The sequence below is a fragment of the Bos grunniens genome, chromosome 5 (assembly GCF_055505025.1).
Source record: "Bos grunniens cultivar Pamir isolate PY7600 chromosome 5, Bosgru_T2T1.0, whole genome shotgun sequence".
In the NCBI taxonomy this organism is placed as follows: Eukaryota; Metazoa; Chordata; class Mammalia; order Artiodactyla; family Bovidae; genus Bos; species Bos grunniens.
In genome coordinates, this window is record NC_141169.1 from 7,102,650 (window position 1) to 7,127,455 (window position 24,806).

At 41.0% G+C, this 24,806-nt stretch overlaps 1 long non-coding RNA gene across 5 annotated transcripts in view; it reads left to right on the plus strand.

The window, feature by feature from the left end:
• The window catches only part of LOC147371286 (uncharacterized), a 194,721-nt gene that overhangs the window by 34,183 nt on the left and 135,732 nt on the right, over positions 1-24,806 (plus strand). The window contains exons 2-3 of one of the 5 annotated variants that reach the window (XR_015163419.1): positions 15,601-15,640; positions 17,811-18,007. The exons of the other annotated variants lie outside the window; for them this stretch is intronic. This is a non-coding gene — a long non-coding RNA (uncharacterized LOC147371286). Of the gene's footprint in view, positions 1-15,600; positions 15,641-17,810; positions 18,008-24,806 lie in introns of those variants that run through there. 5 annotated transcript variants of the gene reach the window in all.

Below are 24,806 nucleotides of genomic sequence, written 5' to 3' on the forward strand. Positions count from 1 at the left end.
TAATAAATCATTAGAGAGAATTCACTTTGTGATGGGTGTAATTAATAATCAGACTTTCAGACTCATTCTGTAAAGTCTTTTAAATTACTCACATTTCTAAAGCAATAGGAATCAGCAGTAATCAAATTACTCACATTTCTAAAGCATATATATATTTGCAGGAAATATAAATTGTATTGAGGAGAAATATCTTGGAAGCTAATGGCACCTTTTAAAATGGTTTTGCACTTTTCTCTGACTTGCAGGGTAATTTGCTGCAGAAATTGGGTTAAGCTATTGGAAATTGTGTGTGTGTGTGTGCGTGTGTAGTGATTTAATTCAGAAGAGAACGAAATAGGAAATATGGCAAATACTGAAAAAATTTGAAAGAAGTTTCTGAGTTTAAATCTTATTAGGAAAGAACAAAAGGAAAAATGTATTGCAAGATATTTATTGGAGCATGCTTTGAAGAATCTTGTGGTTTTATAATCCCTTCTTTCAAAATATACATTTTAGAGCCTCCTAGGAAAGCTGATTCTTCAAAATACATTAATAGATCCATCCCACCTTATGGAAAATTGGTGTAGAGCAGGTAAAGGGTACCTTTCTTGATAAGGGTTGATTCATCTCTCTCAGAACTTGGTTGGTCCATGAAAATTTATAAGGAAGACATTCTGGTGAGAATTCTGATATCTCTTGTGTGTAAAGCTAAAGACAAAAAGGCTGCCTAGTAAAATCAGATGGGTTTCTCTGGTAGCTCAGATGGTAAGGAATCTGCCTGCCATGTAGGAGAACCAGGTTTGATCCATGGGCTGGGAAGATCCCCTGGAGAAGGAAATGGCTACCCACTCCAGTATCCTTGCCTGGAAAATCTGTGGACAGAGAAGCCTGGCGGGCTACAGTCTTGGATCACAGAGAGTTGGACACAGCTGAACGACTAAGCACAAAAATCAATGATAAATGTAGAAACCACATTGTATAAAAGTACACATGCATAAATGGGAAATCCTAGCATTTCAGATCTGTTATCACCCTCTGTGCTCTAGATGGTCTGAGACTCTGGTGGCTTTGTCCAGGGCTGGTGGCAGCATGTCAGATTTTCAGGCAGCAGAGCACGGCATGTGACGTGCTGCTGAATTTGCTTCTTGATGTAAAGACACCAAGGGCAGTCACTGGCATCCAGGAAAACTCTGTTCTTACAGGCAGTGTCTTCCTATGGCTTGGGGCCTCCGGGAAACAGGCAGCCAGTATCACTGGTACTGTTTCAAGATACCCAGATGTCAAGTTATCTTAGAGTACACATACACGCACACATTCACATTTCGTGCAAATTAAAGAGAGAAACTTTCCCATCACCTCATCATGATGGAAATTTTATACATTATAAACAAATACTAGATAATGAAGGAAGACTTGATTATTTACCATAGTTTTTAATTAGGCCAGAGAAGAAATAGTTGTTGATTCAAATTTTAATGCAAGCATTATGTCTGTAAGTTTAACAAAACAAAAACAACACAGAACCTTGAACTAGATATCCTCATGCTCAGATGACAACTGAACAACATGAGAGCTAATTTCAGCACGTGCATTAGTAATCCAGAACCATAAGTAGGCATAAAAATGTCGACATCATGATTCCCTCATGCAGAACAAAATCTTACAGACAATGGACCCTAAGAGCCATCTGTGGGAAGCTTGGAACCTTGGCATTCAAGGTCTTCAGACTGCCTAGAAGGGAGAGTGCCACCAACATATTTGTCCTTTTGACTCAAATATCTTGTTTCTTTATTTGCAATTTTAAATATACTGTGGTATTTCATATCCATCCACACAAATGTCAAGGCTTCTAAACTTTTAAAAATCATACTCCAAAGGAAAGAATAATGATAGGAAGTAAATTGTAAGACAGCTTTGAGAAAGACAAGGAATAAATCACCCCGCCCCCGGTACATATTTTCCAGTACATGACTGGTAATTTTTTTTAATAACACAAGAAATAATACAGGCATTGGCAATTTTGACAAATGACTTCAGAGTCTGCCATGGAGTCAACTGGATAAAGGTGTGTATGTGGGGAGTTTCCATGTAGTTTTCTTAAGATCAGAGATATTTCCTTGTCTCTATTCATTCATCCAATTTAAAGTATGACTCAACTTTGCTTAAGGTGTAACACATTTAATACATATAATCACACAGAGCTAAACTAAGTGCTGTTACACTGAGTATAAAATTTGTTGTTGTTGTTCTTTAGTTGCTAAGTCATGTCCAACTCTATTGCGACCATATGGACTGTAGCCCACCAGACTCTTCTGGCCATGGGATTTCCCAGGCAAGAATCCTGGAGTGGGTTGCCAATTTCTTTCTCCAGAGTATCTTTCCTACCCAGGGTTTGAACCCATGTGTCCCGCATTGCTGGTAGATTCTTTACCACCGAGCCACCTAGGAAGCTTAGTATAAAATTTAAGAACACTAAAAAACCTCTTATTGCTTCCTATTGTATTTTAGAATGAGTTTAAAAATCAAACCTCAGCAACTCAGGAGCATGGCCGACAAGGTCCCACATGATCTGCCGTGTTCACCTCACCTTCTGCATCTCCTTCCCTGTGCTACAGCGACACTGAATTCCTGTCAACAGAATGTACGAAGCTTGTTCTCACCTCAGGGCTCTTGTTCTTGCTGTTGCTCCTTTCCCGTAATCTTTATGTGATTGGCTGGCTTTCATCATCTAGTTCTCAGCTCAGAAACTGCTTCCCAGAGAGGCTTTCTTGCCACCATAGCTGAAGCAGCTACCTCCACTGTCAGCTCCATCCAATCAACCCAGTTTTATCTCCTACGTAGCACTTTCCATGATCTGAAATGATTTACCCTTTAGACACTTATTAATGTCTAGCTCCAGCCTGCCTACCTGAACTTCTTCAGTATAAGCCTCATGAAGGCAAGGACTTTTCTATTTCATCACACTGACCCCAGGACCTAAATAAATGGCCTGGTGCAGAGTGGAAATAGGATAGTTGAGTGAGTTGAGACTAAATGAGTTAGGACAGCTTCTAAAGCATTAAATGGTTTCAGAGTTACTTTTATCACTCATTCATCAGACTCCACAGTCTTTCTCTAGGCCCTAACCCTAAGTAACTTGCCAGCCTGCATTAGTCAGAATGAGAGTTTAACTTACCTTGTAAGAGTAACAGATCTCTAACAGTTACAGGAGAGAGCCTCTATAAGCTCGGTGGCTCACAGCATGAGTTTCTTGCTCTCACCACACTGCAGTGTGTATTTCTGGCTGATTGACATTTATGTATTCAGCTGGGGACCTGTGCTGCTTCCATTTTGGGGCTCTACCTACCTCTAGAAATCCTGTCTTCATTCAGTTCATAGGTGGGGATTCAGATTGGAGAGAAGATGGACATTCATCTCAACAATTTCATTCACAAAGTGCTACCTGTCACCTTGCTCTTGTTCCATTGGCCACGTTCCACCATACAGATCACATGCAACTGCCAGAGACACCAGGGAAAGGAGTGGAGCTGTAAGCCAGGAGAAAAGGAAATAGAATTTGATGAATGCTGTTAAAACTAAGTCAACAAGGAGTCTATTGGACTGAGGTGGCTCTCATGGCCCTCAAAGGCAACAGAAATCTAAGCCTGTAAATGCCCCAAGGTTATGAAATCAAACACAAAGGACAACCACTCCCAAACAGCCAACTCAGCTTTAGCTACAGTCAATCAAATCATTTCCTGTCTTTGCTTCCACATTGTCTTTGTTGAAGGTTTCCCCTTGATCCTGTCTGTGGAGCTGTCCTAACCACTTGCGGTTTGGCATTGAGATTCTAGTCAATTTTTGTTTAATATACTCTAAAAAAATTTAATATGCCTTAGTTTATCCTTTAAAACACACACAGCATAATCCTTAAGGAAAGATTATCCTCTTGCCTGCATCTTTAGTTATGGTCCAAACTCTTCTTAAAGAACCAGAGCCTTCCTTTTGGGTTCACCTCTGGTTGTAGGTACTGATTCAATCAGTTGGTGCTCCTCTCAGATGAACCCTATGTTCCTGAAATCTTGTTTGCTTTTATTTTCTGTTACCAGGTAATGTTCTTGATGTACTTATTAAACTTTTATTTTTCTGCCTGTGAGCATCTGATACTGGTTTTCTTAGTCTTGGCCCACTTCCCCTTGGTCATAGATTCCTCTAATAGCTTGTGCCTTCCATCTGTATTTTTCATACCCCTGACTCCTCACATCATGTCTGCATTAGCTTTGTACAGCTCTATCACCCCTCTAAAGCTCAACATTGAGAAAATGAAGATCATGGTATCTGGTCCCATCACTTCATGGCAAACAGATGGGGAAACAGTGGAAACAGTGTCAGACTTTGTTTTTTGGGCTCCAAAATCACTGCAGATGGTGACTGCAGCCATGAAATTAAAAGATGCTTACTTCTTGGAAGGAAAGTTATGACCAACCTAGATAGCATGTTGAAAAGCAGAGACATTACTTTGCCAACAAAGGTCCATCTAGTCAAGGCTATGGTTTTTCCTGTGGTCATGTATGGATGTGAGAGTTGGACTGTGAAGAAAGCTGAGCACTGAAGAATTGATGCTTTTGAACTGTGGTGTTGGAGAAGACTCTTGAGAGTCCCTTGGACTGCAAGGAGATCCAACCAGTCCATTCTGAAGGAGATCAGCCCTGGGATTTCTCTGGAAGGAATGATGCTAAAGCTGAAACTCCAGGACTTTGGCCACCTCATGCAAAGAGTTGACTCATTGGAAAAGACTCTGATGCTGGGAGGGATTGGGGGCAGGAGGAGAAGGGGACGACAGGATGAGATGGCTGGATGGCATCATTGACTCGATGGATGTGAGTCTGAGTGAACTCCAGGAGTTGGTGATGGACAGGGATGCCTGGTGTGCTGCGATTCATGGGGTCACAAAGAGTTGGACACGACTAAGCAACTGAACTGAACTGATCACCCCTCTCATCCTCTGCATTGGATCATTCGCATTCAGTTCACTCCTCTTTGCAGTCTTTCCACTGGGAAAACTTTCCATACACTTCATGTTAACTGCATCGCCTTTCCCGCTAAGAAGTCTAGACAGTACTTTAAAACTCCCTTTTATGTCGTAGCATCATCTTAATGACAACTGATTGTCACATTCTGGGTAGTTTTCCATAGCCATTTATCAAAGCTTGCTTTTATAATAGCTTTGTTGTGGTAAAGGGGCTTGAGTAATTCAATGAAGCTATGAGCCATACTATGCAGGGCCATCCAAGATGGATGGATCACGGTGAAGAGTTCTGACAAAATGTGATCTTCTGGAGGAGGAAATGGCAACCCACTCCAGTATGCTTGCTGTGAGAACCCCATGAACAGCATGAAAAAGCAAAAAGATATGACACCAGAAGATAAGCCCTGCCAGTCAGAAAGTGTCCAAAAAGCCGTTGGGGAAGAGTGAAGGTCAATTACTAACAGCTCCAGAAATAGTTAAGAGGCTGGGACAAAGCAGAAGCCATGTTCATTTGTAGATGTGTCTGGTGGTGAAAGTAAAGTCTAATGCTGTAAAGAACAATATTGCATAGGAAACTGGAATGCCAGGCCTGTAAATCAAGGCAAGTTAGATGTGGTCAAGCAGGAGATGGCAAGAGTGAACATCTACATCTTAGGAATCAGTGAACTAAAATGGATGGGAATGGATGAATTTGATTCAGACGACCATTACATCTACTACTATGGGCAAGAATTCCTTAGAGGAAATGGAGCAGCTCTCATAGTCAACAAGAGAGTCCAAAATGCAGTACTTGTGTGCAATCTCAAAAATAACAGAAATATCTCAGTTCATTTCCAAGGCAAACCATTCAATATCACAGTAAACCAAGTGATATGCCCCAACCAATGATGCAAACAAGGCTAAGGTTGACTGGTTCTGTGAACAACTACAAGACCTTCTAGAACTAACACTCCCAAAATATGTCATTTTCATCATAGGGGACTGGAATGCAAAAGTAGGAAGTCAAGAGATACCTGTAGTGACAGGCAAGTTTGGCCCTGGACTGCAAAATGAAGCAGTCTAAGAGAGTTTTGTCAAGAGAACATGCTGATCATAGCAAACACCCTTTTCCCATAACTCAAGAGATGGCTCTACACATGGACATCACCAGAAGATCAATACTGAAATTAGACTGATTATGTTCTTTGAGCCAAAGATGGAGAAGCTCTATAGAGTCAGCAAAAACAAGACCTGGAGCCAATTGTGGCTCAGATCATGAACTCCTTATTGTAAAATTCAGACTTAAATAGAAGAAAGTAAGGAAAACCACTACTTCCTACTTTTGCATTCCAGTCCCCTATGATGACCTAAATCACACCTGCTATGATTCATGGGGTCACAAAAAGTCAGACATGACTGAGCAACTGAACTGAACTGATGATTATACAGTGGAGGTGGCAAATAGATTCAAGGGATTAAGACTGGTAGACACAGTGACTGAAGAATTATGGACAGAGATTCATAACATTGTACAGGAAGCAGAGACCAAAACCATCCTGAAAGAAAAGGAATGCAAGAAGGCCAAGTGATTGTCTGAGAAGACTTTACAAATAGCTGAGAAAAAAGAGAAGAAAAAGGCAAGGGAGAGAAGGATAGATAATACCCAGCCAAATACAGAACTCCAGAGTATAGCAAGGAGAGATAAGAATGCCTTCGTAAATGAACAATACAAAGAAATAGAGGAAAACAATAGAATGAGAAAGACTAGAGATCTCTTCAAGAAAATTAGAGATACCAAGGGAACATTTCATGCAAAGATGGGCTCAATAAAGGACAGAAATGGACCTAACAGAAGCGGAAGATATTAAGAAGTGGTAAGAATGCACAGAAGAACTGCACAAGAAAGGCCTTAAAGACCTGGATAACCACAGTGGTGTGGTCATTCACCTAGAGCTGGACATCCTGGAGTGTAAAGTCAAATGGGCCTTAGGAATCATTACTATGAACAAAGCTAGGGCAGGTGATGGAATTGTAGCAGAATTATTTAAAGTCCTAAAAGATGATGCTGTTCAAGTGTTGCCCTCCATATGTCAGCAAATTTGGAAAACTCAACAGTGGCCACAGGACTGGAAAAGGCCAGTTTTCATTCCAATCCCAAAGAAAGGCAATGCCAAAGAATGTTCAAACTACCATATAATTGTGCTCATTTCACATTCAAGCAAAGTTGTGCTCAAAATCCTTCATGATAGGCTTCAGCAGTATGTGAACTGAGAACTTCCAGATGTACAAGATGGGTTTTGAAGAGGCAGAGGAACCAGAAATCAAATTGCTAACATTTTTTGGATCATGAAGAAAACAAGGCAGTTTCAGAAAAACATCTACTTCTTCTTCATTGACTACACTAAAGTCTTTGAGTGTGTGGATCATAACAAACTGTGGAAAATTCTTAAGGAGAAGGGAGTACCAGACTACTTTACCTGTCTCCTGAGAAACCTGTATGCAGATCAAGAATCAACATTTAGAACCAGACATGGAACAACAGATTGGTTCCAAATTGGGAAAGGAATATGTCAAGGCTGTATATTGTCACCCTGCTTATTTAACTTATATGTAGAGTACATCATGTGAAATGCTGGGCTGGATGAATCACAAGCTGAAATCAAGATTGCCCAAAAAATATCAACAGCTTCAGATATGCAGATGGTACCACTCTAATGGTAGAAAGTGAAAAGGAACTAAAGAGCCTCCTAATGAAGGTGAAAGACAAGAGTGAAAAAATTGGCTTAAAACTCAACATTCAGAAAATGAAGATCATGGCATCCAGTCCCATCACTTCATGGCAAATAGACAGGGAAAATGTGGAAAGAGTAACAGACTTTATTTTCTTGGGCTCCAAAATCACTGCAGATGGTGACTGCAGCCATGAAATTAAAAGGTGCTTGCTCCTTGGAAGAAAAGCTATGACAAACCCAGACAGCATATTAAAAAGCAGAGACATTACTTTGCTGACAGAGGTACATATAGTCAAAGTTATGGTTTTCCCACTAGTCATATACGGATGTGAGAGTTGGACTGTGAAGAAGGCTGAGGACTGAAGAATTGATGCTTTCAAATTGTGGTGTTGGAGAAGACTCTTGAGAGTCCCTTGGACTGCAAGGAGATCCAGCCAGTCCATCCTAAAGGTGATCAGTCCTGGGTGTTCTTGGAAGGACTGATGCTGAAGCTGAAGCTCCAGTACTTTGGTCACTTAATGTGAAGATCCTGCTTGTTGGAAAAGCCCCTGATGCTGGGAAATATTGAAGAAGGGGAAGGAGACAGCAGAGGATGAGATGGTTGGATAGCATCACCAGCCCAATGGAGATGAATTTGAGCAAATTTGGGGAGATAGCGGAGAAAAGAGGAGCCTAGAAGGCTATAGAACACAAGGTCGCAAAAAGTTGGACACAACTTAGCAACTGAACAACAACAACAGCAAAAATTATGAAGGGGGAATACTGTGTGTGTTTGGAGTTAAATAGATCTGGATTTAAATTCATATTCTAATTTAAGTGAATCATCCCATGGAGATGGTGTTGATGTTATCATATGAATTTATTTTGAGGATTAATTAAAATAAGAGTGCTTAGTATATAGTAGTTTCTCAATAAATATTAGTGGGTAAATCTGCTGCCCTCATTATTATTTCATAGATGGGAAATGGGATCAGTAACATAAGGCCTGGCAAAATGGAGCAGATGACTAATTTGACATTATGATGGCATGTAGTCTCTGAAGGAAAGTTTTGCTTTGCAAATGAGTAGTCAAGACTTAGGAGCTGGTTTGGTTCCTGAAGTCTGCAATCTGACAGTAGCAGACTAGGTGCTGCAAGAAGACCCAGGCCCCCAAGCACAGGTCTGCACAGGCTGTGCACCGCCCAACTCGGGGGGTGCCGTTCCCACAGCCAGTGATGTGAACGATACTTCTGGAAGCTGTCCAGTGAAACAGTCCTGGGCAACTTGGATTTGCTTGAATTAATTTTCATGATATCCTCCATAACAATTCAGTGAGATAGATTTAGGGTATGCCTTAAATTACTCAAACTCTGCTTAATTATATTTGCTTATTTTAGAAATATAAAACATGATGGTAACAGAGAATCAATCATAAATGTTATTTAATTAAATTTAATTATTTTTCAAATGTAGAGCAGGCTGTCAAGTTAATACAAACTCATTGATCAAGTGGAAGAGAGAATTAGAGCATTTTTGTTCTTGATAATTCTTATTTGATAGTCTTTGAAAACAAGACATAGAATGGCAGATTTGCATCAGTCTGGTTCTACAAATGAAAGGTATTTTTCTCCTCTTGTTTGTTTTTTCTAACTTACTCCCCAGTTGAGGCTCCCCTATAGCATAGACATGATTTCCCAGACCTGCTTAGACAAACACCATAAGCGAATATGTTTCAGATTTACAGATATTAGTAAACTGAAATATCGTGGAAAAAGTGAGAGAGTCAGTTCCTAGGCAGGTTGATAAGAAGTCTGGGGGTCCTCAAGGAGAGAGGGGTCTGGAATTCTCGAGGAGGAGGAAAGGACAAACTTTTTTTTTTCTCTGCGTTCCTTAGTCTTAGTCACATAAAACTTTTTTATTTTTGTCTTTAGGCCTCTAGCTGATGGTTACACAACAAGCAACTCAGTTTAAACTCTGTACTAAGGATTATATAACAACAATGTATCCTACTTGAAGACAGTTTCTCCTTCCTGAAAACCTTCTGGCTAATCCTGTTATCTTAAAAATGTAAATTATGGGAGTTGGTCTAGTAAGATCTTTACAACCTCCAGACATTCTTTTGATTCATTGTAATAACTAATTAAAAAGTATATAACTCCATTGCTAATACTAGTGAGGGGGCACTCTTTCTGCCCCCTTCTGATGTCTATGTCAGAAGCTTTCTCTATGTCTTTTATACTTTAATAAACTCTGGCCCCAGATTGAATTCTCCTTCGGAGGCCAAGAATCCTGGCGTCTTTCATGGTTTAGCAGCAACCTTTCATCTTGGAGGCTCAGCCGGGATTCTTCAGGAGAAGATAAGGATGCTCGGAGCTCTAGTTCTTTGTTCTCCTCAGTTCAGTTCAGTCACTCAGTCGTGTCCAACTCTTTGCGACCCCATGAATCGCAGCACTCCAGGCCTCCCTGTCCATCACCAACTCCCGGAGTTCACTCAGACTCATGTCCATCGAGTCAGTGACGCCATCCAGCCATCTCATCCTCTGTCGTCCCCTTCTCCTCCTGCCCCTAATCCCTCCCAGCATCATAGTCTTTTCCAATGAGTCAACTCTTTGCATGAGGTGGCCAAAGTACTGCAGTTTCAGCTTTAGCATCATTCCTTCTAAAGAAATCCCAGGGCTGATCTCCTTCAGAATGGACTGGTTGGATCTCCTTGCAGTCCAAGGGACTCTCAAGAATCTTCTCCAACACCACAGTTGGAAAAGCATCAATTCTTTGGTGCTCAGCTCTCTTCACAGTCCAACTCTCACATCCATACATGACCACAGGAAAAACCATTGACTAGACGGACCTTTGTTGGCAAAGTAAGGTCTCTGCTTTTTAATATGCTATCTAGGTTGATCGTAACTTTCCTTCCAAGGAGTAAGCGTCTTTTAATTTCATGGACACATTTTCTGCTGTACTTTACTAACTCTATGGTGTGCTTCTGTGAATGAATGACATGCCCTGTGCTAAGCAATTGAGGGGCCCTGCTCTGCGGTTCCGTGGTGATGTCATACGGCTTACAGCAGAAACCTGTTGGGGTTTATACTGGCCTGCCAATGTCAAGAGGCACCCAATGTCTCCTTCGGGGACCAAACAGAAATGGGCAAAGCGTGAGGCCCAAACTCTCCTTTCTCGGTCAAACTTTCTGGTCTCTTTGACCATTTCATAACTTCTTGGGAATTAGAACTACTAACCTGTCGAATCATAGACTTTCAAGGGACTTGTGACCTATGTTGTTACTATGTACTGTTACTTAGGTCCCAAACTTGGATTGGTAGTCAGGTAGCCTAGCCTCGCTAGGAGTCGAAGGTTCATAAGCTAGATGGAGCTCTAGCTCCAAGAGCATCTCTGAGGTTAAAGGTTGGTGCTAAGTTGCTTCAGTCGTGTCCGCCTCTGCACGACCCCATAGACGGCAGCCCACCAGGCTCCCCCGTCCCTGGGATTCTCCAGGCAAGAACACTGGAGTGGGTTGCCATTGCTTTCTCCAGTGCATGAAAGTGAAAAGTGAAAGTGAAGTCGCTCAGTCGTGTCCAACTCTTAGCGACCCCATGGACTGCAGCCCACCAGGCTCCTCCATCCATGGGATTTTCCAGGCAAGAGTACTGGAGTGGGGTACCAGAGGTTGAAGGTTACTCAGATTGGAAGTACAATGAGTTTCTTCCTTTGGTGATGCTAGCTCTTAGTGGACCAGAGGAAACTTTCCAGTGGCTTTTGTCCCAACTCCTTAGATACTCTTTCTGTGGAATCTGTGGGAATGAAATGGAAGGACTGGCCCTAATAACTCAAGGACAAAAATAACTTTTTCCTCACTGGCCAGCCCTTCACCATCTCTTTTGCTATTGCTTATACTGGTGTGTTGACGCTTGGAAGGAACATTTCGGTTTTATGTTCGTACCAGTCTTACTGTGGTCAGGAATATACTCAGGGTCCTGCACAGGCACTCAGGTGATGAATGTTTCCCCTAGTGATCTTAGCTTGGGAGGCATTCCAGAAGGGTTACTCTGACTGCACCCTGGGTGGCATCAGAGGCAAGCAAGGTTTTAATGGAGAGGAACTGGACATCAGTCTGGGATGCCATCAGGTCTGCCCCTGGTGCATCCCACCCCATCTCGGTAGTAGAACCAGGAGGGATGAGTACAGTGCCTGCGTCAGTGAGGGACAGACTAAGTCGGACCAGGGAAGGAAAGCTTCAGTGTCAAGTCTGTCTACACCTCCATCTAGAGCAGAGAGGGACGCCTCTGGCAGAAAGATGGTGCTGGTCACTTTTTTTCTCTTACAGATGGGAGCTAACAATTCCAGCCTCACTCCTTCGAACTGTATCCTGAAAAACTGGGATAGATTTGATCCCCAGAGCTTAAAGAAGACATGCCTGATCTTCCTATGTGATACTGCATGGCCATGGTATCCATTGGAGGATGGCGAACAGTGGCTGGTTACAGGGTCTCTTAATTATAATACTGTTTTACAATTAGACCAGTTCTGTAGAAAACAAGGGAAATGGGTAGAAGCAGCATATATATTGCCCCCTTTCTCTCTGCAAGATATGCCAGACTTATGCCCTAAAAAGGGTACAGATTTGGGTGTGAAATCTTCAGCTCTCCCCGTCCTAGTTTGCCCCTGTACCAGGGGCTCCAAACTGAGCAAACTGGAAGTCAGAGAACCCCCCACAAGAAGGGTTGCCTTGGTGTCAGTGAAAATGCAAACTGAGATTCAAACAGCACAAGTACAGGTCCAAACAACCCCATCTCAGTACGACCTCAGACTACTCTGGTTTCAATAGAAACTCAGACCATTGAAATAAGAGAAGCTCAGACAGCAAAAACTAAGGGTGAAATATAGGATGAGATGGAGGACAGGAAACAAAGAGATAAAGAAAAGCAGGTTTCTCCAATCTATCCCTGGAATCATATGTGCAGAACAGCCAGAGAGGCTGAGAGCCGCACAAGCTGTTGCCTCTTCATGAAGCACCCACCAGGAGAAATAATCAGTCTATGAGAGTTAATAAGCCCTTTTCTTATCACGAAATACAAAGAATCAAGGAGGATCTGGGAGACTATTTAGAGGATCCAGAAAAATATATTAGAGCTTTTAAAGGTGTTACTCTGCTTTATGACCTTACTTGGAAGGGTGTGATGTATATCTTGGGACAAACGCTGACTCCTGACTCAAAAACTCGAGTTTTGGGGAAAGCGGTTGCTTATGGAGATGAATGGCTTGGTAATGAATCAGTAGGGAACAGAGAGGATGAGATAGCTGCCCTCCCCACTGGGAATCAGGCGGTCCCAACTATTGAACCAGACTGGGACTACAACACAGCTAAAGGAAGATGGGATCAGAGTCATTTTGTCAGATGTATTCTTGAAGGACTCAGGTGAGCAGGTGCTAAGACTTTAAACTATGCCAAATTGGCGAACATAGAACAGGAGAAGGAAGCTCCTGGTAAATTCCTAGATAGACTGAGAGAAGCCCTTCACAGATTGGCTGAGATTGATCCCAAAAGTGAAGAGGGAAGAGTCATCTTAAAAGATAGATTTCTCACTCAGTCAGCTCCAGATATCCACTGTAAGCTATTAAAACAGGCATATGGACCAAATCAGTCTTTAGATAATCTGTTACAACTGGCTCAGACAGTCTATTATGGTAGGGAATATGAGGGAAAGAAAGAAAGGCAGAAAAAGACAAAGGAACAGGCAGAAGCCCTCGCAATGGCTATGAGAACTTCTTAAACAGCCTGAGAAAAATGCCCAGAGGGACCTGGGTGAAAAGGGATGGGCTTGCTATTACTGTGGAAAGGAGGGGCACCTCAAGTGGGATTGCCCTCAGGCATCTAAGCCGCCCCCAGCTCCATGTCAGGTCTGCATGGAGGAGAGACTGGACCCAGAGGCATAGGTTTCGGGGGTCAGACTCTCAAGACAACCAGGACTGAAGGTGCCTGAGGGTCCCCACACAAGCTCCCATCCTAATTACACCTGAGGAACCCCGGGTATTAATAACTGGGGGGGGGCCAATCCATCCCCCTTCTGATGTCTATGTCAGAAGCTTTCTCTATCTCTTTTATACTTTAATACAACTTTATTACACAAAAGCTCTGAGCGATTAGGCCTCATCTCTGGCCCCGGATTGAGTTCTCCTCCGGAGGCCAAGAATCCCAGCGTCTTTTGTGGTTTAGCAGCAACCTTTCAAAAGGCAGCCTGTTATTTGAAATGATAAGTTCTCAGCAGAGTAACTGGTATGGACTTACATAGTTACTGTCCCTGCCACCATGTGGTTATGAATGTTTTACAAATTTTTTATTTAATCCAAAGAAAACAAATTACGACAGTTCCCTCCTGCATAGTCAATTAGAGGAGCAGATGTAACTGCTCAGAGGCAAGATCTTTAGGGAGCCATTGCCTCTGTTACCAAAATGAAAATGGGACTGGGTTCTTGGGGCTTCCTACTTAAGTCCTCTAATTACATTTACCAAAGAAAAAAAATTTTTTTAATATGACTGCTGCTTTATTGGCAAAGGTTTAGAAGAAACTATCTAACAGTCTATTAAAGATGAAGGCAAAATGATTAGATGTCATTTAATATGATTCTTTTACTTCTTTAGCTGTCAGGGTTTGTTTGTTTTCTTTCTTGGCATGGGGGATGGGTTCCTATTTTAATTTTCTCAGTCTAAAAAAAATGAACATGCTGCTACTAAAGCCGGCTTTGCTATTTGTCCCAGCCTTCAGTGTTTTTACAACCCCCAGGTATCTGACTCTGTCTTACAGATTCAATTTAACCAGAGAAGAAATAACTTGAAGATGGCCTTGTTAATCTCTTATGTTATCAAATTAATAAAAGGTCTCATCCATGTGTGCAGCCCCTCTATTGTCCACATTTTTATTAGGAACGAAAATTTCTTTTCTCTAGCTTGGATTTGCGTGTGTTCTGGCCTTAACCAAGCTCTCTTCGTTTTCTAAATAGGAACTTCATGCGCATGAAATTAATGACAGATCTGATTAAGGTGATTTGCATAAATTAGACATTTTTATTAATTTTCGAGGGCTTATCTCTACAAAAGAGGACCTATAAATTTGGATGCTAATTAATCCAGGATTACCTTTGTTAATGAACATAAGCACATATTAAGCTTTCTAATGAAGCAGAGGGTGCACACTTCTGGGTGAAGACACTACACTATAGGTGCTGACAGAAATAAAAATTGTGATATTTCACAACAGAAGATGGCTCATTTATATTAAGAATATTTTTGTCAGGCTAATTTTTTTTTTTGATCAATTAAAGCAAAAGAACAGGTGACATCTTTCCTTTGAAAAAGAGAGATTTGAAAGGAAAAGAATGTCTCCTGTTGCTGAAATAAAAGTAATATGAATAGCTCATCCCAAGGAGAAATCGCTCTGCATTTTTAATTGGCTCCTGATTACAGTGGTCTTGCTCTTCAATTGGCCTTAATTTAGATTTATTTTCCTCTGTATTTCTTCAGTCCCTGTAATGGGTTCTTATTATATTTGGTTGTCTGCATTTTTTTTAAGATTTGTTTTTCATTGGAGACTATTTTTAAATGTTTTTATTGAATTGCTTACAATATTGCTTCTGTTTTATGTTTTTTTTTTTTTTTTTTTTTGCTACCTGGCATATAGCTCCCTGACCAGAGACTGAACCCTCACCCTTTGCGTTGGAAGACAAAGTCTTAACTATTGGACCACCAGGGATTTTCTTGTCTGTATTTTTTGTGTATTGATACGTTTCCCTTTTAAACACTTTTTATTTTATTTTGGAGCATAGTTGATTAACTGTGCTGTGTTAGTTTCAGGTGTACAGGAAAGTGATTCCTCCACATGTTATATATCCACACGTGTCTATTCTTTTTCAAATTCTTTCCCCATTTAGGTTATTATGGAAGATTGAGCAGCACTCCCTGCACTATACTGTAAGTCCTTCTTGGTTATCTGTTTTAAATATAGCGGTGTGTACATGTCAATCCCAAACTCTCATTCTATCCCTCCCTGCCCCACCCTAGCTCTCTGCAATTTATTGATGCTAAAGACAGATGTGGAAAACTTGAAGCAGGTCAAAACAAAGTCATTCAAGAAAATTACAAGGTTTAAAAAGAGAGTGCATGGCCAGCCTGAATAGGATTCTGAAGAAAGTAAAATTTTTCTCGGGATTCAATCTTCTCTCTCTGTAGGACTTTTCTTTTTCTTCTTTTGCTTTTCCCACATGCCCATGTTTCATCTTCTATTTTTCTTTTACATTCTTCCTAAGGCATCTCCTGTTCATCCTCCCTCAATTCTCAGGGTGGGCCTGCTCTAACTAGGAATGCCCTATGCTCTGAACAGTCCCCCATCTCTTTCCCTCCATCACACCTACTTGTTCTGTGGTCCAGGGTTAGCTCAGGACCAGACTCTGTTGATGCGAAGAACAGAGTCAGAGGAAATATTGGCTAGAGTGAAATTGAGAGAGTTTCTTTCCTTAAAGCAGAAGCATGTTGCTTTAGTCTCATGTTCAAGTTCTGCCTATAACCCTTTCCAGATATTGAGTGGAGTCATTTCAATTTCCATGGCCTCAGTTTCTGTCTCCTTAAAATGGGGCTAATTGAGAAATTCGAAGAAGACGATGTAAGAGCAAATATTTGAGGGTGTACTATATCTGTCAGTATATGAGTGTGCTATATAAGTTAATGCAGCATCTCATGGACCACAGTGCACGTTACTATGCTAGTTAATAGATGGGGAAGAAGACACGTAGAGATGTTGATTAATATAAGCCATCATCTCTCGTGTCTGGAATATAGCAATGGATTGACTGACCTCCCTTTCTTTCCCCCTTCTTTCTGCTCAGTCTATTCTAGAACACCACAGGCAAAGTGATCCTGTTAAAACTTGATTTAGATCTGGTCCTTCCTCTGCTCAGAATCTTCTGGTGGCTTCCCATCTTACCAAGAGCAAAAGCCCAAATCCAGCCTGTATGTGAGGTCCTGGTGACTGGCTTGCCTCTCTTTACCTTGCTTATTCCCATCAGTTACACTGCTTCCTTGCACCCTCTCATCCTCCCACCTTAGGAGCCATCCTGCTGGCTCCTTCCTCTGCCTGAATATTTCTCTGCCAATTATCACCATGGGCCCCTTCACATTCTTTTCTCAAAAACCACCTTCTCCTCATTCTGCTTATCTAAAATGACAGGTTTGTACCCTCAAGACTTTTTATCTCCCTTCTCTGCTTATACTTTCCCATTTAGCACCTATCATAGTCTAAAATTCTTGTGGTTACTTATTTGTTCATTCTCTCTCCCCCCGCATTAGCTCATGAGTTCCCTGAGATAAGGAGGGACTTCTGCTATGTTTGTTGCTTTATCTTTAGCTGGCAAATTATGGCTCAATAAATATTGGCTGAATGAATGTACTAACTTTCACCCCTGTGTCATACAACCAGTAAGAGATAAGACTTGATCTCAGGCTGATTTCAAAGCCTTAACCATGAAACTTTATTGCTTTTCAAACTGTAAAATACTAAGTAAATGATAATTCTCATGGGTCACTTAGGAGATAATGGTGGAGTATGGGAAGAACTCATGTTCCACTTGCCCAAGCTGAGAGTCTGGGTGGATTTGATTGTCTGAATAAATAGCTCAGTGGTAAAGAATCTGCCTGCCCATGTAGGAGCTATAGTAGATGCAGGTTTCGATCCTTGGGTCAGGAAGCTCCCCTGGAGGAGGAAATGGCAGCACACTCCAGAATTCTTGCCCGGAGAATCCCACGGACAGAGGAGCCTGGTGAGCTACAGTCCATAGAGGTGCAAAAAAGTCAGACAGAACTGAGTGAGTGAGTATGCATGCTATTACCAAAGCACTGGTTGGGAGTGTAGGGCTCACAAAAGGGTAGGCTGAGGTTCCCTCCAACCACTGTTTTTCTTTCATATCTCTTCTGTCCAGTCACATATGGAGTGGCTTAGGTAAAGTCTAGTCTGGGAGAAGACCAGACTTTGAGTCATAGTTGCTATGACAAGATCAGGGCAATTATAGCTGCCACTCCCTGCTGTGCGTGTTTCTAATCCATTGTTCTTTCTCTCCCTTCCCTGCCTTTTACTTTCCCTTTCATCCAGTTTTCCCAGTTCTACAACTGTTCCATAGCCTGAGGATGGCACTCCTGGTTTTTGCCTTGCTGTGTTGGTAGCATCCAAATGAGGAGACTGTTGATCCAGTCTGGACCAGATCAAGCCTCCCTAAATACTTCCCAGCTCTGAAATTATGTATCTGAAATCTAAAGTACTTGTACATTAATAAAATGCTGTGTTCACACTATGTCCCAAACTCAGAGACTGAAACCAAGGGAGAAAAGAAAATTGAAAGGCCAGGCATTGGTCTAGAGGTGGAACAGATTAAAGGTTGTATAAGGCCAGTTGTGTCTTTTTCCACCATCGGGTGGTCTGCTCCCTACTAGTCTTATTTGGAAGCCAGAAGCACTCAGTCAATAGCCTGTTCTTATTCTCAGGGATTTCCTACTGCAAAATTGCTTTGGGTCTCATAGTCCACTCACAAAGCATTTTCTCTCATGCTTGAGTTATCTTATTAGGGCTCTTTTCCCAGCCTGGTACAGATGGAGCCACACACCTGACTTTAGCTGTTCACCCTCCTGGGTCTCTGCTTGCTTAGTAGACATTTTTGGTCTAGCTCTAGCTATTCAACAGTTTGTAAATCATTAACCGCAACTATATTAAAGTTCTGGAGAAGGCAATGGCACCCCACTCCAGTACTCTTGCCTGGAAAATCCCATGGATGGAGGAGCCTGGTAGGCTGCAGTCCATGGGGTTGCTAAGTTGGATACAACTGAGCGACTTCACTTTCACTTTTCACTTTCATGCATTGGAGAAGGAAATGGCAACCCACTCCAGTGTTCTTGCCTGGAGAATCCCAGGGATGGGGGAGCCTGGTGGGCTGCTGTCTATGGGGTCACACAGAGTCGGACACGACTGAAGTGACTCAGCAGCAGCAGCATATTAAAGTTCTAAGGATCAATTCCTAGGATTCCAACAAAGGGTTTCTTTATAACTGCTACAAGAATAGTCATTTTTGGAGGGAGGAGAAACTGTAGACATTTTAGGAAATCCAGATTAGAAATTTTTAGGGAAATGTTTCACGTGTAACAGCAGGCAAAAAAATTATGGCATGTCCATATGCTTTTCTAAACCTTGAGTTCACTCAGTGTATTTTTAACATCAAGGAATAAATGATCTGATCTCATCTTTCTTAAAGAGTGGGGAGCCCCTTCCTTTGTGACCTTCTGGTTTTTTGCTTTTTTTTTTTTTTTTTCCTCCATAAAAACTCCCATTATGGCCACAGAAGACTGGTGGCTTTGACATTCCAGAAGCCTTGCTCCATATGAGAGTGGTGCGAATGGTGTGAAGTGAAGCCTTGAAGTGAAGTTCTGCTGATCTTGGTGTTGGTCCAGGATCACTCATATTGCAGACTGTTCTTCTGATATTACTTTTTTCCATTGCTTGTAGGCACCTCTGATTCCTTTCTTGACTTCTTAGAAACTAGTTTTCTCTAAGAACAGAAGAAGAATACAATGATACATTCTCACTTGCAGTTGAGTAGTGACTGGAACCAGGAAAGAGAGAGACTGTGGTGAAAGCAATAGTTAACAGTTTTAAAACTTACGACACCACAGGCACCACAGCAAAGTACTTCTGCGTTATCTTACGTTGTTATTGTTGTTCAGTCACTAAGTCGTGTCTGATTCTTTGTGACCCCCTGAACTGCAGCACACCAGGTTCCTCTGTCCTCCGTTATCTCCCTGAGTTTGCTCAAACTCATGTCCATTGAGTTGGTGATGCCATCCAAGCATCTCATCCCCTGCCGCCTCCGCCTTGCTTTGCCTTCAATCTTTCCCAGTATCAAGGTCTTTTCCAATGAGTCAGTTCTTTGCATCAGGTGGCCAAAGTGTTGGAACTTCAGCTTCAGTGTCAGTCCGTCCAAAGAATACTCAGGGTTGATTTCCTTTAGAATTGACTGGTTTGATCTTGCAGTCCAAGGGACTCTCAAGAGTCTTCTCCAACACCACAGTTCAAAAGCATCAATTCTTCAGCGCTGAGCTTTCAAGATAGTCCAACTTTCACATCCGTACATGACTACTGGTAAAACCATGGCTTTGACTAGATGGACCTTTGTTGGCAAAGTAATGTCTCTGCTTTTTAATATGCTGTCTGGGTTTGTCATAGCTTTTCTTCCAAGAAGCAAGTGTCTTTTAATTTCATGGCTATAGTCACCATCCACAGTGATTTTGGAGCCCAAGTAAAGCAAATCTATCACTGCTTCCACTTTTTCCCTTTCTATTTGCCATGAACTGATGGGACCAGAGGCCATGATCTTAGTTTTTTGAATGTTGAGTTTTAAGCCAGCTTTTTCACTCTCCTCTTTCACCTTCATCAAGAGGTTCTTGAGTTCCTCTTCACTTTCTGCCATCAGCGTGGTATCATGTGCACATCTGAGGCTATTGATATTTCTCCCAGAAATCTTGATTTCAGCTTATGCTACATCCAGCCGGGTATTTTGCCTGATCTACATTGCATATAAGTAGAATAAGCAGGGTGATAATATACAGCCTTGACATACTCTTTTCCCAATTTGGAACCAGTCTATTGTTCGGTATAATGTTCTAAGTGTTGCTTCTTGACCTGCATTCAGGTTTCTCAGGAGACAGGTAAGGTGGTCTGGTATTCCCATATCTTTAAGAATTTTCCACAGTCTGTTGTGATTCATTCGGTCAAAGGCTTTAGTGTAGTCAGTAAAGTAGAAGTAGATGTTTTTCTGGAATTCCCTTGCTTTCCCTATGATCCAGTAAATTTTGGCAATTTGATCTCTTGTTTCTCTGTCTTTTCTAAACCCAACTTGTACATCTGGAAGTTCTTGGTTCATGTAATCTAGTTTGAAGGATTTTAAGCATAATCTTACTAGCATGCAAAATGAACACAATTGTCTGGTAGTTGAACATTCTTTGGCATTGCCCTTCTTTGGGACTAGAATGAAAACTGACATTTTCCAGTCCTGTGGCCACTGCGGAGTTTTCCAAATTTGCTGACATATTGAGTGGGCTTACAGATGAGAAACTTGTCTTACAGGTGAGAAAACTGAGAGCCAGAGATTTTTGTTTTGGTTTTTAAAATACAATTGATTTACAATATTTCAGGCAAAATGATTCTTTATGCATAAAAATACACACACACACATATATACTTTTCAAATTCTTTTCCATTATGGGCTATCCCAAGATACTCAGTACAGTTCCCTGTGCTATACAGTCGGTTCTTGTTGTTTATCTGTTTTATGTGTAACAGTGTGTATCTGTTAATCCTCAATCTCCAATTCATTCTCCCCCTTCCCTCTTTGGTAACCAGACATTTGTTTTCTGTATCTGTGAGTCTATTTCTGCTTTATAAATAAGCTCATAGGTATCATTTTTTAGATTCCACATATAAGTGATATCACATGCTCTTTGGTTTTCTCTGTCTGACTTACTTCACTTAGTATGACAATCTCTGGGTCCATCCATGTTTCTGCAAATGAGCCAGAGATGTTAAGTACATCCTCTAAGGTCACCCAGATAGTTAGCGATGTGGCTTCCTTTCACCTAACAAAAAACTGTGTGTGTGTGTGTGTTCCCTTCCTGTATTGAGCAACAAACCTTCCGTTTGGCTTCTGGTTATCTATTATGGAATTTCAGGGAAATTCCTGTCTAAGGAATTTTTTCTCTCAGCCTTGTTTGTATCTTCCTTCTTCCTATTTTTCTCCACTCTTCCCCTTCCTCCCCCACAGGCCACAACCCCATAGTACAGGAGAAACAGAAAGGATTTTGGAAACGGGCAAACATTCAATCTCCACTATGCAACTTTTCAAAGATAAGACTTGAGGCAAAAACTTCAGTCCTGTGAGCTCTAATTCCTCATATTAAACAAAACAAAACAAAACAAAACAAGCTCTTTAATAGAGTAGTTGTAATGATTAAATATGATAATGCATATGAAACTTGAATATTCTGGCCCTTGTTAAGTCACCTAAAGTTTCTACTTTGTGTAGTGTTCCATTTAATAGGAGATACATCCATTTCCAAAAGCCCTAAGAAATAGCACAAATCATTGTGTGTGTCTAAAAAAGAAAGGTGCAGTCTCCTTATTCAACATCTATCAAAACTTCCTAAAAATTCTCTTCTCCCCCGAGTACCAGTTCACAGTGCAGCCACCCCAATTTTGGCCAAAATTATTAGTTCTTCCTCATTTCTCTCTCTTCCTAATGTCCCAGACCCTGTCCAGCAGGTTGACTGTTCTGTTATCTGAAGTTTGATTGAAGCATTGCCTCAAACTATTTCTAAAGCAGGTTTGCTGGGACAAATACACGCAAAAGCAAAAATCTTCCCTTTTTTCTCTTCCTCCTCATTTCCCCCCCATTCATCTCTTCCTACTCTGTTATCTCTAATAACTTTTTTTTCCTTTTAGTCTTATATTTTATGATCTGTGTCTAATATTCAAATAGACTATGAGCATTGATTTAGTTAGGAATGCTTTAGGCTGCAAGAGGCAGAAAATTTGACTCTAAGTGGCTTAAAAAGAAGTTGTTTTCTTACATACAGAATGTCAAGATAAAAGAAACCAGCTGTTGGCATTGGTTTAGCAGCTGATCCTTTTGTAGAGCCAAAGTCTCTGCTCAGCTAAGTCTTTCATCTCATCAAGAAAGCTTTCCTAGAATTTGAGCAAACATTTTTGTATATGTTATTAAACTATATCAAATGGCAACACCAAGCTTCAGGAAGCCTGGGAGCTGAGAAACTTCATAGGAGAGGGGAATCCAAAGAAAGCGGGTTGGGATCAGGTCTCATGTCTGCCATGCTCTTTAAAGATAGAAAAAATCCTGTTCAATCCTTCTTTGCTTTGCCTAGTGCCACTTCTGGAACATAGAAAGTGAACGTGTCAGTCACTCAATCGTGTCCGACTCTTTGTGACCCCATGGACTGTAGCCCATCAGGCTCCTCTGTCTGTGGAATTCTCCAGGCAAGAATACTGAAGTGGGTTGCCATTCCCTTCAGGTGATCTTCCCGACCCAGGGATTGAACCTTGGTCTGTTGCATTGCAGGCAGATTCTTTACCATCTGAGCCACCTGGAAAGCCCTGGAACATAGAAAGTGCTCAATAAATATCTGTTAAATTGATGAACTTATGAATAAATAAAAAATGAATGGATGAATGACTTTTCAGCTGCCAAAAGCATGTGAGGCTTTAGGAAGCATCCTTTAAAAAACCTGAAGTATATTTGATGTACAATGTTGTATCAGTTTCTGGTATACAGAAAAATGATTTAGATTCTTTTCCATTACAGTTTATTACAAGATAGAGTATAGTTTCCTGGGCTATGTAGTAAGATCTTGTTTCTTATATATTGGTAGTTGGTATCTGCTAATCCCAAACTCCTAATTTATCCCCTCCCCCTAAAACTTTGGTAACTATGTTTATTTTTCATGTCCATGAGTCTGTTTCTTTTTTTAAATAAGTTCATTTGTATCATATTTTAGATTCCACATAAAGTGATATCATTTGGTATTTGTCTTTCTCTTTCTGACTTCATTTAGTATGATCATTTGTAGGTCCATTTATGTTGCTGGAAATGGCTTTATTTCATTCTTTTTTATGACTGAGTAGTATTCTATTATACATATTGTATTTCCTTTATTTATCGTTTGATGGACATTTGGGTTGCTTTCATATCTTGGCTATTGTATATAGTGCTGCTAAGAACATTGGGAGGTGTATCTTTTTGAATTAGAGTTTTCTCTGAATATGTGCACAAGACTGGGATTGCTGAATCACATGGTAACTCTATTTTTAATTTTTAAAGGAACCTCTATACTATCTTCCATTGTGGCTACACTAATTTACATCCCCACCAACCATGTAGGAGGGTTTAGAGAGTACTCTTTACAAGACTGGCTGGAGTTAGACTGCAGTATAAAAAATGTTCCATGCTGAAATCAGGAGAAAATGGTTTAAATAGTCTAGACTCTGATTTTTAGAAATTCTTCAGAAGGTTTAGAAAGTGTTGAACTAAAACAGATATTTCTCCAACAAAGATAGGTACATTCAGCATCAGCAGAAAATTACAACTCAGGCTCTGTAACTATGGAGAGCCAGTTGCAAGGGAAAGAGGCCACTTACGTAGAAGGGACAAGGAAGTTGGAAGGGCTATCATAAGCAAAACGTCCATGAATTCTTATTGGCTGAGTCCTTGTTGGAAGAGAAGAGGAGTCTGTCTTCTTCCCATTGGGCTCTGCTGTCTTCCTGGGGCATGAGAGCTCCCCCTTCTGGTCTCAGGATTCTATCTGATTGAACTTCCATGGACAGAGGAGCCTGGTGGGCTACAGTCCATGGGATCGCAAAGAGTTGGCCATGACTGAGCAACTAACACTCATGTCTGTTAAGTTTTTACAAAAGGCTCAAAGGGCATCCTATGAGTTTTGTTTGTTATATGACCTTTGTATAGTTATACTGCTGCAGGATAATATATTTCTAGAAAAATTTGGAGGAATTGATGATGATCAGAACTGGATACAATTATGGCTTTCTTTTGTGTGCTTCATCTAAAGACTTATTTGTTTTTTAACCTAAAAGTTTTAAAGTCATAGAACTGATGATAGGCTGGGAGAAATTTACCGCACAGTGAAGACCCAAGTAGTAATGTCCACATGAAGTCAGTCCCATTTGGCTTTATTCAGTGATATCCTTGAATCTTAGAAAAGTCTCTTTATGCATGAGGATTGCCCTTTTTAGAAGCATACAGGCATACTTTTCATGAACTAGCCTCATTCCCAGCTCTGTTCTATGTCGTCTTTGCTTTCTCTTTGTTTCTTTTTTCTCTCACTTTGTTATATGTATCTTTAGGAGCTTTCTTACACCCATCTTGAGTAAGGCAGGATATAAACCACGAGTTAGTGACCATGGATAGTACTATTTTTTATGACCATTTCTGAAATGAAGAGCTGTAATGATTTGTATTTTTAATTAAGCCTATTCAGAACAGGAACAAAACTTAATAGAACTGACATCAAAGGGAAT